The sequence below is a fragment of the Nicotiana attenuata genome, chromosome 2, assembly GCF_001879085.1.
Source record: "Nicotiana attenuata strain UT chromosome 2, NIATTr2, whole genome shotgun sequence".
Lineage (NCBI taxonomy): Eukaryota > Viridiplantae > Streptophyta > Magnoliopsida > Solanales > Solanaceae > Nicotiana > Nicotiana attenuata.
The window spans coordinates 49,606,013-49,614,917 of record NC_031990.1 but is presented as its reverse complement, the minus strand read 5'-3'; positions in this window follow the sequence as shown (position 1 = coordinate 49,614,917).

Sequence of the window (8,905 nt, the reverse complement as noted above, 5' to 3'; positions counted from 1 at the left end):
AGTATATATTTAAGAAATAGTTTTTAGATGAACCGACGACTGTGACGTGGTTCAGGACATTGCAACCTCTCTCGCTTCAGAATTTTAAGGGTCCTCCTCAAAATTCTGCCCCAGTTTACTGGGTTGCTGCTTCTGACGGTTGCTTGCGATGATCGGCTCAAATTACTTCGGAATTTTGAGGGTCCTCCTTAAAATTCTGCCCAGTTTCCAATTGCAGGGAAAATGAAAATTTTATTGAATTGTGACCGAACCCATAAGGCTGCCTACGTATCCCCTCTTAAACGGGAATCAAGTCAGACGTAGTTCAAATCACATAAGGAAATCATAAATGGTTACACATAATATCGCTTGACTGCATCTGAATTGATTGGTTTTGGCCAAACTTCTCCGTCCATTTCTGCAAGTATAAGGGCTCCTCCTGTCAAAACCCGATGAACCATGTATGGGCCTTGCCAGTTGGGAGAGAACTTCCCTTTGGCTTCATCTTGATGTGGAAAAATCTTCTTTAACACCAGCTGCCCCGGTGTGAACCGTCTTGGTTTGACTCTCTTGTTGAAGGCTCTGGACATTCTGTTCTGATAAAGCTGACCGTGGCAAACTGCATTCATTCTTTTCCCATCTATAAGTGCCAGCTGCTCGTAACGACTCTTCACCCACTCTGCATTGTCGAGTTTGCTTCCTGTATGATCCTTAGGGAGGGTATTTCTACCTCGGCGGGAATGACCTCTTCTGTACCGTAAACTAGCATGTAGGGAGTTGCCCAAGTTGATGTGCGGACTGTGGTGCGGTACCCCAATAAAGCAAATGATAACTTCTTATGCCATTGTTTATGCTTTTCTATCATCTTCCTTAGTATCTTCTTGACATTCTTATTGGCGGCTTCCACGGCTCCATTCATCTGAGGCCTGTAAGCTGTGGAATTCTTGTGTTTGATCTTGAAGGTTTCACACATAGTCTTCATCAAGTCACTGTTGAGGTTGGAACCATTGTCAGTAATGATTGATTCTGGAATCCCGAATCGACAAACGATACGGTCACGGACGAAGTCTGCCACAACTTTCTTAGTCACTGCTCTGTAAGATGCTGCTTCAACCCATTTGGTGAAATAGTCAATTGCTACTAGGATAAACCTATGCCCGTTTGATGCGGCAGGTTCGATTGGTCCGATAACATCCATTCCCCATGCGGCGAACGGCCATGGCGAGCTTGTTGCATTAAGCTCATTTGGAGGCACCCTTATCATGTCTCCATGTATCTGACAGCGGTGGCACTTTCGGACATACTGGATGCAGTCCGTCTCCATCGTCATTAAAAAATAACCTGCCCGGAGTATCTTCTTGGCTAAGACAAAACCGTTCATATGTGGTCCACAGGACCCAGCATGTATTTCTTCTAGTAGTCTGGATGCTTCTTTTGCGTCGGCACACCTTAGTAATCCCAAATCCGGAATCCTCCTATACAGGATTCCTCCGCTGTGAAAGAAGTTGTTAGACAGCCTCCGAAATGTGCGCTTCTAAGTAGCATTTGCAAGCTCGGGATATTCTCCTTTTGCCAAATATTCCTTGATATCATGAAACCATGGTTTTCCATCTGCTTCTTCTTCGACATGAGCACAGTAAGCTGGCTGATCATAGATCTTCACGGGAATAGGATCAATGAAGTTCTTATCTGGATGTTGTATCATAGAGGCCAGGGTAGCCAATGCATCGGCGAACTCATTCTGGACCCTGGGGACATGTTGGAATTCCGTCTTTGTGAACCTCTTTCTCAACTCCTGTACATGATGCAGGTAAGGGAGTATCTTGGAGTTCTTGGTTGCCCATTCTTCTCGGACCTGATGTATAAGCAAGTCTGAATCGCCAATCAGTAGCAACTCTTGGATGTTCATGTCAATGGCCATCTTGAGCCCTAAGATGCAGGCTTCGTACTCGGCCATATTGTTAGTGCAGGGGAACCTGAGCTTGGCGGATACTGGATAATGCTGGCCGGTTTCTGACACTAGAACTGCTCCTATGCCAACTCCTTTGAAATTTGCTGATCCGTCGAAAAACATCCTCCAACCATCATAGGATTCTGCAATGTCTTCTCCTATAAATAATACCTCCTCATCAGGTAAAATACGTCTTCAGGGGTTCGTATTTTCCGTCTACAGGATTTTCCTTAAGGCGATCCGCTAGTGCTTGTCCCTTGATTGCCTTCTGAGTCACGTAGACAATGTCAAATTCACTCAACAGGATTTGCCACTTGGCTAGCTTGCCAGTGGGCATGGGCTTCTAGAAGATGTACTTCAAAGGATCCATCCTTAATATGAGATACGTAGTATAAGCACAGAAATAGTGCCTCAACTTCTGAGCTACCCAAGTCAGAGCATAATAGGCGTGTTCCAACATAGAATACCGGGCCTCGTATGGGGTGAACTTCTTACTGAGATAACAGATGGCCTGCTCCTTCCTCCTTGTTTCATCATGTTGCCCCAGAACACATCCGAATGCTCCATCCAAAACCGCAAGGTAGAGTATTAGGGGTCTACCTGCCTCGGGCGGGACCAAAACTGGCGGTGTTGACAAGTACTCCTTGATTTTGTCGAAGGCCTTTTGACAGTGATCGGTCCATTTGGTAGCGGCGTCCTTCTTCAATATCTTAAAAATTGGCTCGCAGATGACTGTGGACTGTGCTATGAACTTGCTGATGTAGTTGAGTCTTCCCAAGAAACTCATCACGTCTTTCTTATTCTTTGGCGGTGGCAATTATTGAATAGCTTTGACCTTTGATGGATCCAATTCTATCCCTCGGCGGCTCACAATGAATCCCAGCAATTTTCCAGCTGGAACCCCGAATGCACATTTCGCGGGATTCAGCTTCGAGTTGTACCTTCTTAGTCTATTGAAGAATTTCCTCAAATCTTCCATGTGATCAGCGGCTTTCTTGGACTTAATGATGATGTCGTCTACATACACTTCGATCTCCTTGTGTATCATGTCGTGAAAAATGGTGGTCATGGCCCTCATGTAGGTGGCCCCTGCATTCTTTAATCCAAACGACACCATCTTGTAGCAATACATCCCCCATGGCATAATGAAAGCTATTTTCTCAGCATTCTCTGCATCCATCCATATCTAATGGTACCCAGCAAAACAATCAACAAATGACTGCAGCTCATGCTTGCGCAGTTGTCAATCAAGATGTGTATATTCGGCAAGCGAAAGTCATCTTTTGGACTGGCTCGGTTGAGATCCCGGTAGTCGACACAGACTCTGACCTTCCCATCCTTCTTTGGTACTGGCACAATGTTGGATAACCATGTCAGATACTCTACTACCCTGAGGACCTTAGCTTTGACTTGCTTAGTGAACTCTTCCTTAATTTTCAAACTCATATCTGGCTTGAACTTTCTGAGCTTCTGCTTTACTGGCGGAAAGGTTGGATCAGTCGGCAATTTGTGAGCCACAATAGATGTACTCAGACCAGTCATGTCGTACGACCAGGCAAATATGTCCTCATACTCTCTTAAAAACTCTGTATATTCTTCCTTCTCTGATGGTGACAAATGAACGCTGATTCGTGTTTATTTGATGTTTCCTGCATCTCCTAGGTTGATGATTTCGGTCTCGTCCAGGTTGGACTTAGGTCTATTCTCAAAATTCTCAACTTCTTTAACAATTTCTTCCGGTATATCATCTTCCTCTAAATCTATGCCCGTTTGTTGTGTTGTCTCGTTGCAAGTCACAGTCATCGGTTCATCAAGATAAGTAATAGTAATGCTGTATAAGTAAAGTAATAAGAGAAAATAATAGGAGTAAGATTTATAAGGAAACCGAATTGCTTTTGATAAATTCCATAAATGTTTTAAACATCAGAGCTCTTTCTTGCAAAAAATAAAATGCGAAAGGAAAGTAAGCTAGTAAAATAATGCATGGTGCTTGTTCAGCCTTGCTACCCCGAGGCACACCGGACTCTAGTGGTTCTGACGGTCCAGTTGTTGAGGCATGCTCCTCCGCTTACAGCCTGTATGGAAGGGCCTTCCTCCCCCTCCTCCTCGAAAATAACACAGCAATCGATGTCATCATCTTCTAGGAACAAGTTCCTCATTGCTGCTAGTGCTTCCTCTTCTTCTGACCCATATATAACACCGGCTGGTTGGAAAGTCTGCTCTAAGCGAGGTATTGGTTGTTCCAACGGATAGTAAGGGCCGCGCCAGGGTGGCGACCATTCATTGAATTCCTTCCAGGTATACTCATATCCCAATCCGAAGGTGGTGCCGTGTTTCTTGAGCTTGATGGGCTTAGCGATTCCTTGGAGATTCTTGCCAAGTCCCTTGCCAGGTTCATACCCGCTCCAGTTCAATATGCTTTTAATTTTGTTGTCCCACCACTTGTCCTTATCAACGGCGTTGACTCGCTCGATGTGATGATAGGTCTCCCCACCTATCTTCCTTCTTCCTCTGATCGCTGGGATGGTCTGGCGACTGTATATGGGATTGCTACCGTCGCCGTGAATGATCACCTCTTGGTGATTCCACTCAAACTTCACTGCCTGATGTAGTGTTGATGCCACGGCCCCAGAGGCATGAATCCATGGTCGTCCCAACAATAGATTATAAGACACCGGCACGTCTATCACTTGAAAGTCAACATCAAACCAAGTAGGCCCCATTTGCAAACATAAGCTAATCTCCCCAATGGTAGACCTTTGAGAACCGTCGAAAGCTTTAACGTTGATGGCCCCGTCCTTGATTTCATGCAACCCCTTTCCCAACGTCCTGAGTGTTACCAATGGACAGATGTTGAGACTGGACCCCCCATCGACCAAGATCCTGGTGATAAAATAATCTTCACACTGCACAGGGATGTGCAATGCCTTGTTGTGACTCAATCCCTCCGGTGGTAGCTCATCTTCGTGAAAAGTGATCTTGTGGCTTTCCAATACCTGGCCTACCATGTTATCCATCTCTCCATCGGTGATGTTGCTTGGTACATATGCCTCACTCAGCACTCTTAACAAGGCATTCTTGTATGCATCAGAACTCTGTAGCAGAGCAAGGATAGAAATCTGTGCCGGTATTTTGTTCAGCTCATCAATGACTGAGTATTCCTTCGCTTGTATCTTTCTTCAGAGATCATCGGGCCCAGTTTCAGTGATGGTTTGTCAACTGGAGGTCTGCTTACTTGACTCAGCCAAGTGTTCTGGGGTGTAAACCCTGCCGGTCCTTGTCATACCCTATGCTGCAACTCCTTCCCCGAACTTGGCTTTCCCTTTCCTTCTTGCCTCGGCTGTGTAGTCCTATGGTATGGCTTTTGTGTGGAATGGTGTCACGACTGTCATTGCTACCGGGATGGGCACCCTTGCTTTGGAAGGTAATATAGCAACTTCAAATGACTCAGGCGCCTTTGGGGACCCAAACTCGACCTCAATTGGTGTTGCGTCTTCGCAGAGTCTGGTGTTTCAAACTCAAGTGGTATGGACATGTTCACCTCGGCATCTCCAGAAGGCTAAATATGGACTACAATTGGATTAAGGGTGACTGTTGGTTTCTTTGGATCGTCGCCTTCCGTGATCAAACCGATTGACCCTTTGGGATCCCAATCATCCTCTATTTCAATCATGTGAACACCTCCACCCTGGTGGTCTGGTAGAGGGTTATTGCGGACATTCGGAGCAGGCTCCTTTGCCACGATGATCTTGCTGTCAATCAAAGCCTGGATCTTATCCTTCAGGGAGCGGCATTCATCAATGGTATGCCCCTTCATGCCAGAATGGTATGCACGGGTTTTATTTGGGTTGACCCATTGGGAAGGGTTTTCAAGGGTTATAGCAGGGATAAGGGTGACATAACCAGCAGCTTTGAGTCTTTCATATAGCTGGTCGATTGGTTCAGCAATGGCAGTATACTATTTGGGAGGTCTGCGATCGAAATTTGGTCGGGGTCTAGGAAAGTTTTGGCGAGGGGGAGGTGATTGATAGTGGGCTTGGTAGACGTATGCGGGTTGGGAATATCTAGGTGAAGCAGGTTGGTATGTAGGAGGTGGAGGTGACTGATAAGTAGGCGGGGGAGTTTGGTAGGAAGGCGAGGGTGCTTGGTAATTTGGAGTGGGCTGATATGCAAGTGGAGGCATGGGATAAGTTTGGTATTTGACAGGTGATTTGGTTTTCTATGCAACCATCACTGCGCCTACGTCCCTTTTCTTGGATGTACCACCAGACTGTAGAGCCTTATTGGTGGCTTGCAAGGCTTCAAAGTTCGTAACCATACCACTCTTGATACCCTCCTCGATCCTTTCTCCTAGCTTGATGATGTCAGAAAATTTATGGTTCTCGATCAACATCAGTCTTTCATAGTATTGTGGATCCTGAGCCCGGACGAAAAACTTGTTCATTTGTTCTTCCCCTAAAGCAGGTCGAACCTTTACAGCCTCTGATCTCCAACGAGTGGCATACTCGCGGAATGTTTCTGTTGGTTTCTTCTTTAAATTCTGAATGTAAAACACATCTGGTGTATTTTCCATATTGAACCTGAATCTGTCCATGAAGTCGGATGCCATACTTACCCAGTTTGACCACTTCTTCGGGTCTTGGCTAATGTACCAAGACAAAGCATCGCCTTTCAGGCTCCTCATGAAAAGCTTCATGCGGATCTTCTTGTCTTTTCCCGCTCCGACCAGCTTGTCGCAGTATGTTCTCAAGTGAACCCTGGGATCCCCTGTACCGTCAAACATTTCGAACTTGGGAGGTTTGTACCCCTCGGGCAGTTCGACATCGGGCTGTATGCATAGATCTTCATAGTTTAGCCCCTCAATTCCCTTACTTCCTTCAACGCCTTGAATTCTGGAGGTCAACTTCTTAAGCTCTTCGGCCAGATTTGTGATGAGCAAGTCCTTATCATCGGACTCGGGTGTGCTTGAGATGGGCCGGGTGGAGTGTGGCACGGTCTTTATGTAGATGGGGGTGTTGTGTTGGGTGTGGCAATGGTCATTTGTGGAGTTCAAAGGTTCTGGGACGGGCAGTGGAGACTTTTTGGGAGTGTGGCAAGTATTGCAGTGGTGGTGAGGAGCGGGTTGCTTTGGGATATTTTGTGGAGGTATGGGGTTCTGAGTATTTGGGAAGGTAACTTCTGGAGTGGTGAAGGAAATGACAGACTTGCCAAATTCCGGACTTGATCAAGCTCTTCTTGGAATTTCAGTAGTTTTTGTTCTATCTGAGAGGCATTTTCCTTGGGGACCATAGCACCACGAGTGACCTCTACCCGTTCAGCTGAGTTGTTTGAATCTTCCATTCTTCTTTTGCTTTTGTGCCTGACAGGACTGGGAGGAGGAGTAGGTGGAGGGGCCCTGGATCTTGTAAAATATGCTGATGTTGCCAGAGTTCACGAACTAACCTTTGGGGAGGGGAATAAACAAAAGCAAAAACAAAAAGGTAACAAGTCAATAAGGATTATAAGAAAAAGATGTTGCGATATTTAAACAAATAGTGCAGGAATGTAAATCGTGTCCTAATTTGGGAGCCTCGTTGTGCCCGAGGTAGGCCTAGCGACAAGTTGATTTGGAGAACTTATAATGCTAAATGCCTCATTTTATTGATAAAAATAAGACGAATCCCAAAACGACACTAAAATAGCAGAAGATAAAAATGTTACTAATGGCCATTGGCCTTATTACATTTAAGCAAAAGAAAAGGAATCCTAACTACTTGGTCCCAGAAGGACCTTCCCCAGAATCGGCATCTTTAGCTCCATCGAACAGCTTCACCAGCTCGCGAAGTCCTAGCAGTAAGTAGGCTCTGGCCAGGTGTCCACCTTCGTTTCCCTCAGCATTCTGGCAGTCTTCGATCCTCTTGATGAACTTCCTTTCCAGTTCCACCAAACCCCGCTCCAAGTACCCCAGTCGCTTGTTGGCGCTGACAGCCATGTCTTTCCACTCTTCAATCAGCTTTTGGTTGGCTTCTTGAATTTCACGGTGCTCACTTTCGCATTCCCGAATCCTCTTGCGCAGTTGGTTGTACTTAACCTGTGCTTCAGCCTTCTCATCGATGATCCTATGACCTCGAACAAACCCGGGTTGACCCAAACCATTATGATTATCCTCCAGCCAGCTTGGATAGTATGGAGTATAACCAGCATGGTACCTGTCTGGCTCAATAGTGTCCCTTCCTATGACGATTTTGCAGTGCCACATGTGTTGGGCTTGGCACTTGTAAGGGCTGTCATCAGCTTGGAAATCAGCCCGGAAGTGACTCATCTTGTCGACCCTTGGTATAACCTGCTTCCTACCGGCCTGTCTCATGACTCGGAGAGGGACATACGGATAAGTTCCTCTCAAACCGATAAGTATCAGAAACGGTGCATCCCTGGATCGGGCAATGAATTATTCAGTAGGAAACCATTCGAACATCTATTGTACTTGATTCTCTTTCAGATTTTCAAACAGTTCTACCCATCCTTTGGCATCTTCCGGTTGAGCAAACATGTTGGGCATGTAGTTCATCCTTCTTGGTTGATGGAAGGCTATATGATCGTCCCGGTCCCTACGATGGATTTCCTGTCGGTACTCACCCTTTTGGAGGTGCTCCATGAGCCAGAGTTGGAGCAGCAAGTTGCAACCCTCGAAGTGTTTGGCTCCTTGTTGGCATTTCTCCAAGGCTCGGTATATCTCGGCAATAATCTTGGACACTATGATAAATGGTTGCCCGCCAATTCCTTCCATTAAGGTCTTGGTGACCATGGCTAGTCGGGTATAGATCCTCGCTTTCTTCATAGGAAATACTATCATCCCCAAGAAACAGAACATGAAGACAAAGACCCTTCTATGGATATGCCCCAATGATGTGAGGGCGAACTCATCAGGATAAGTACGGTAAGATTTGCTGTGACCGTACCTTTCGTACAAGTAGTCAAAGGGAATGTATGACTCCT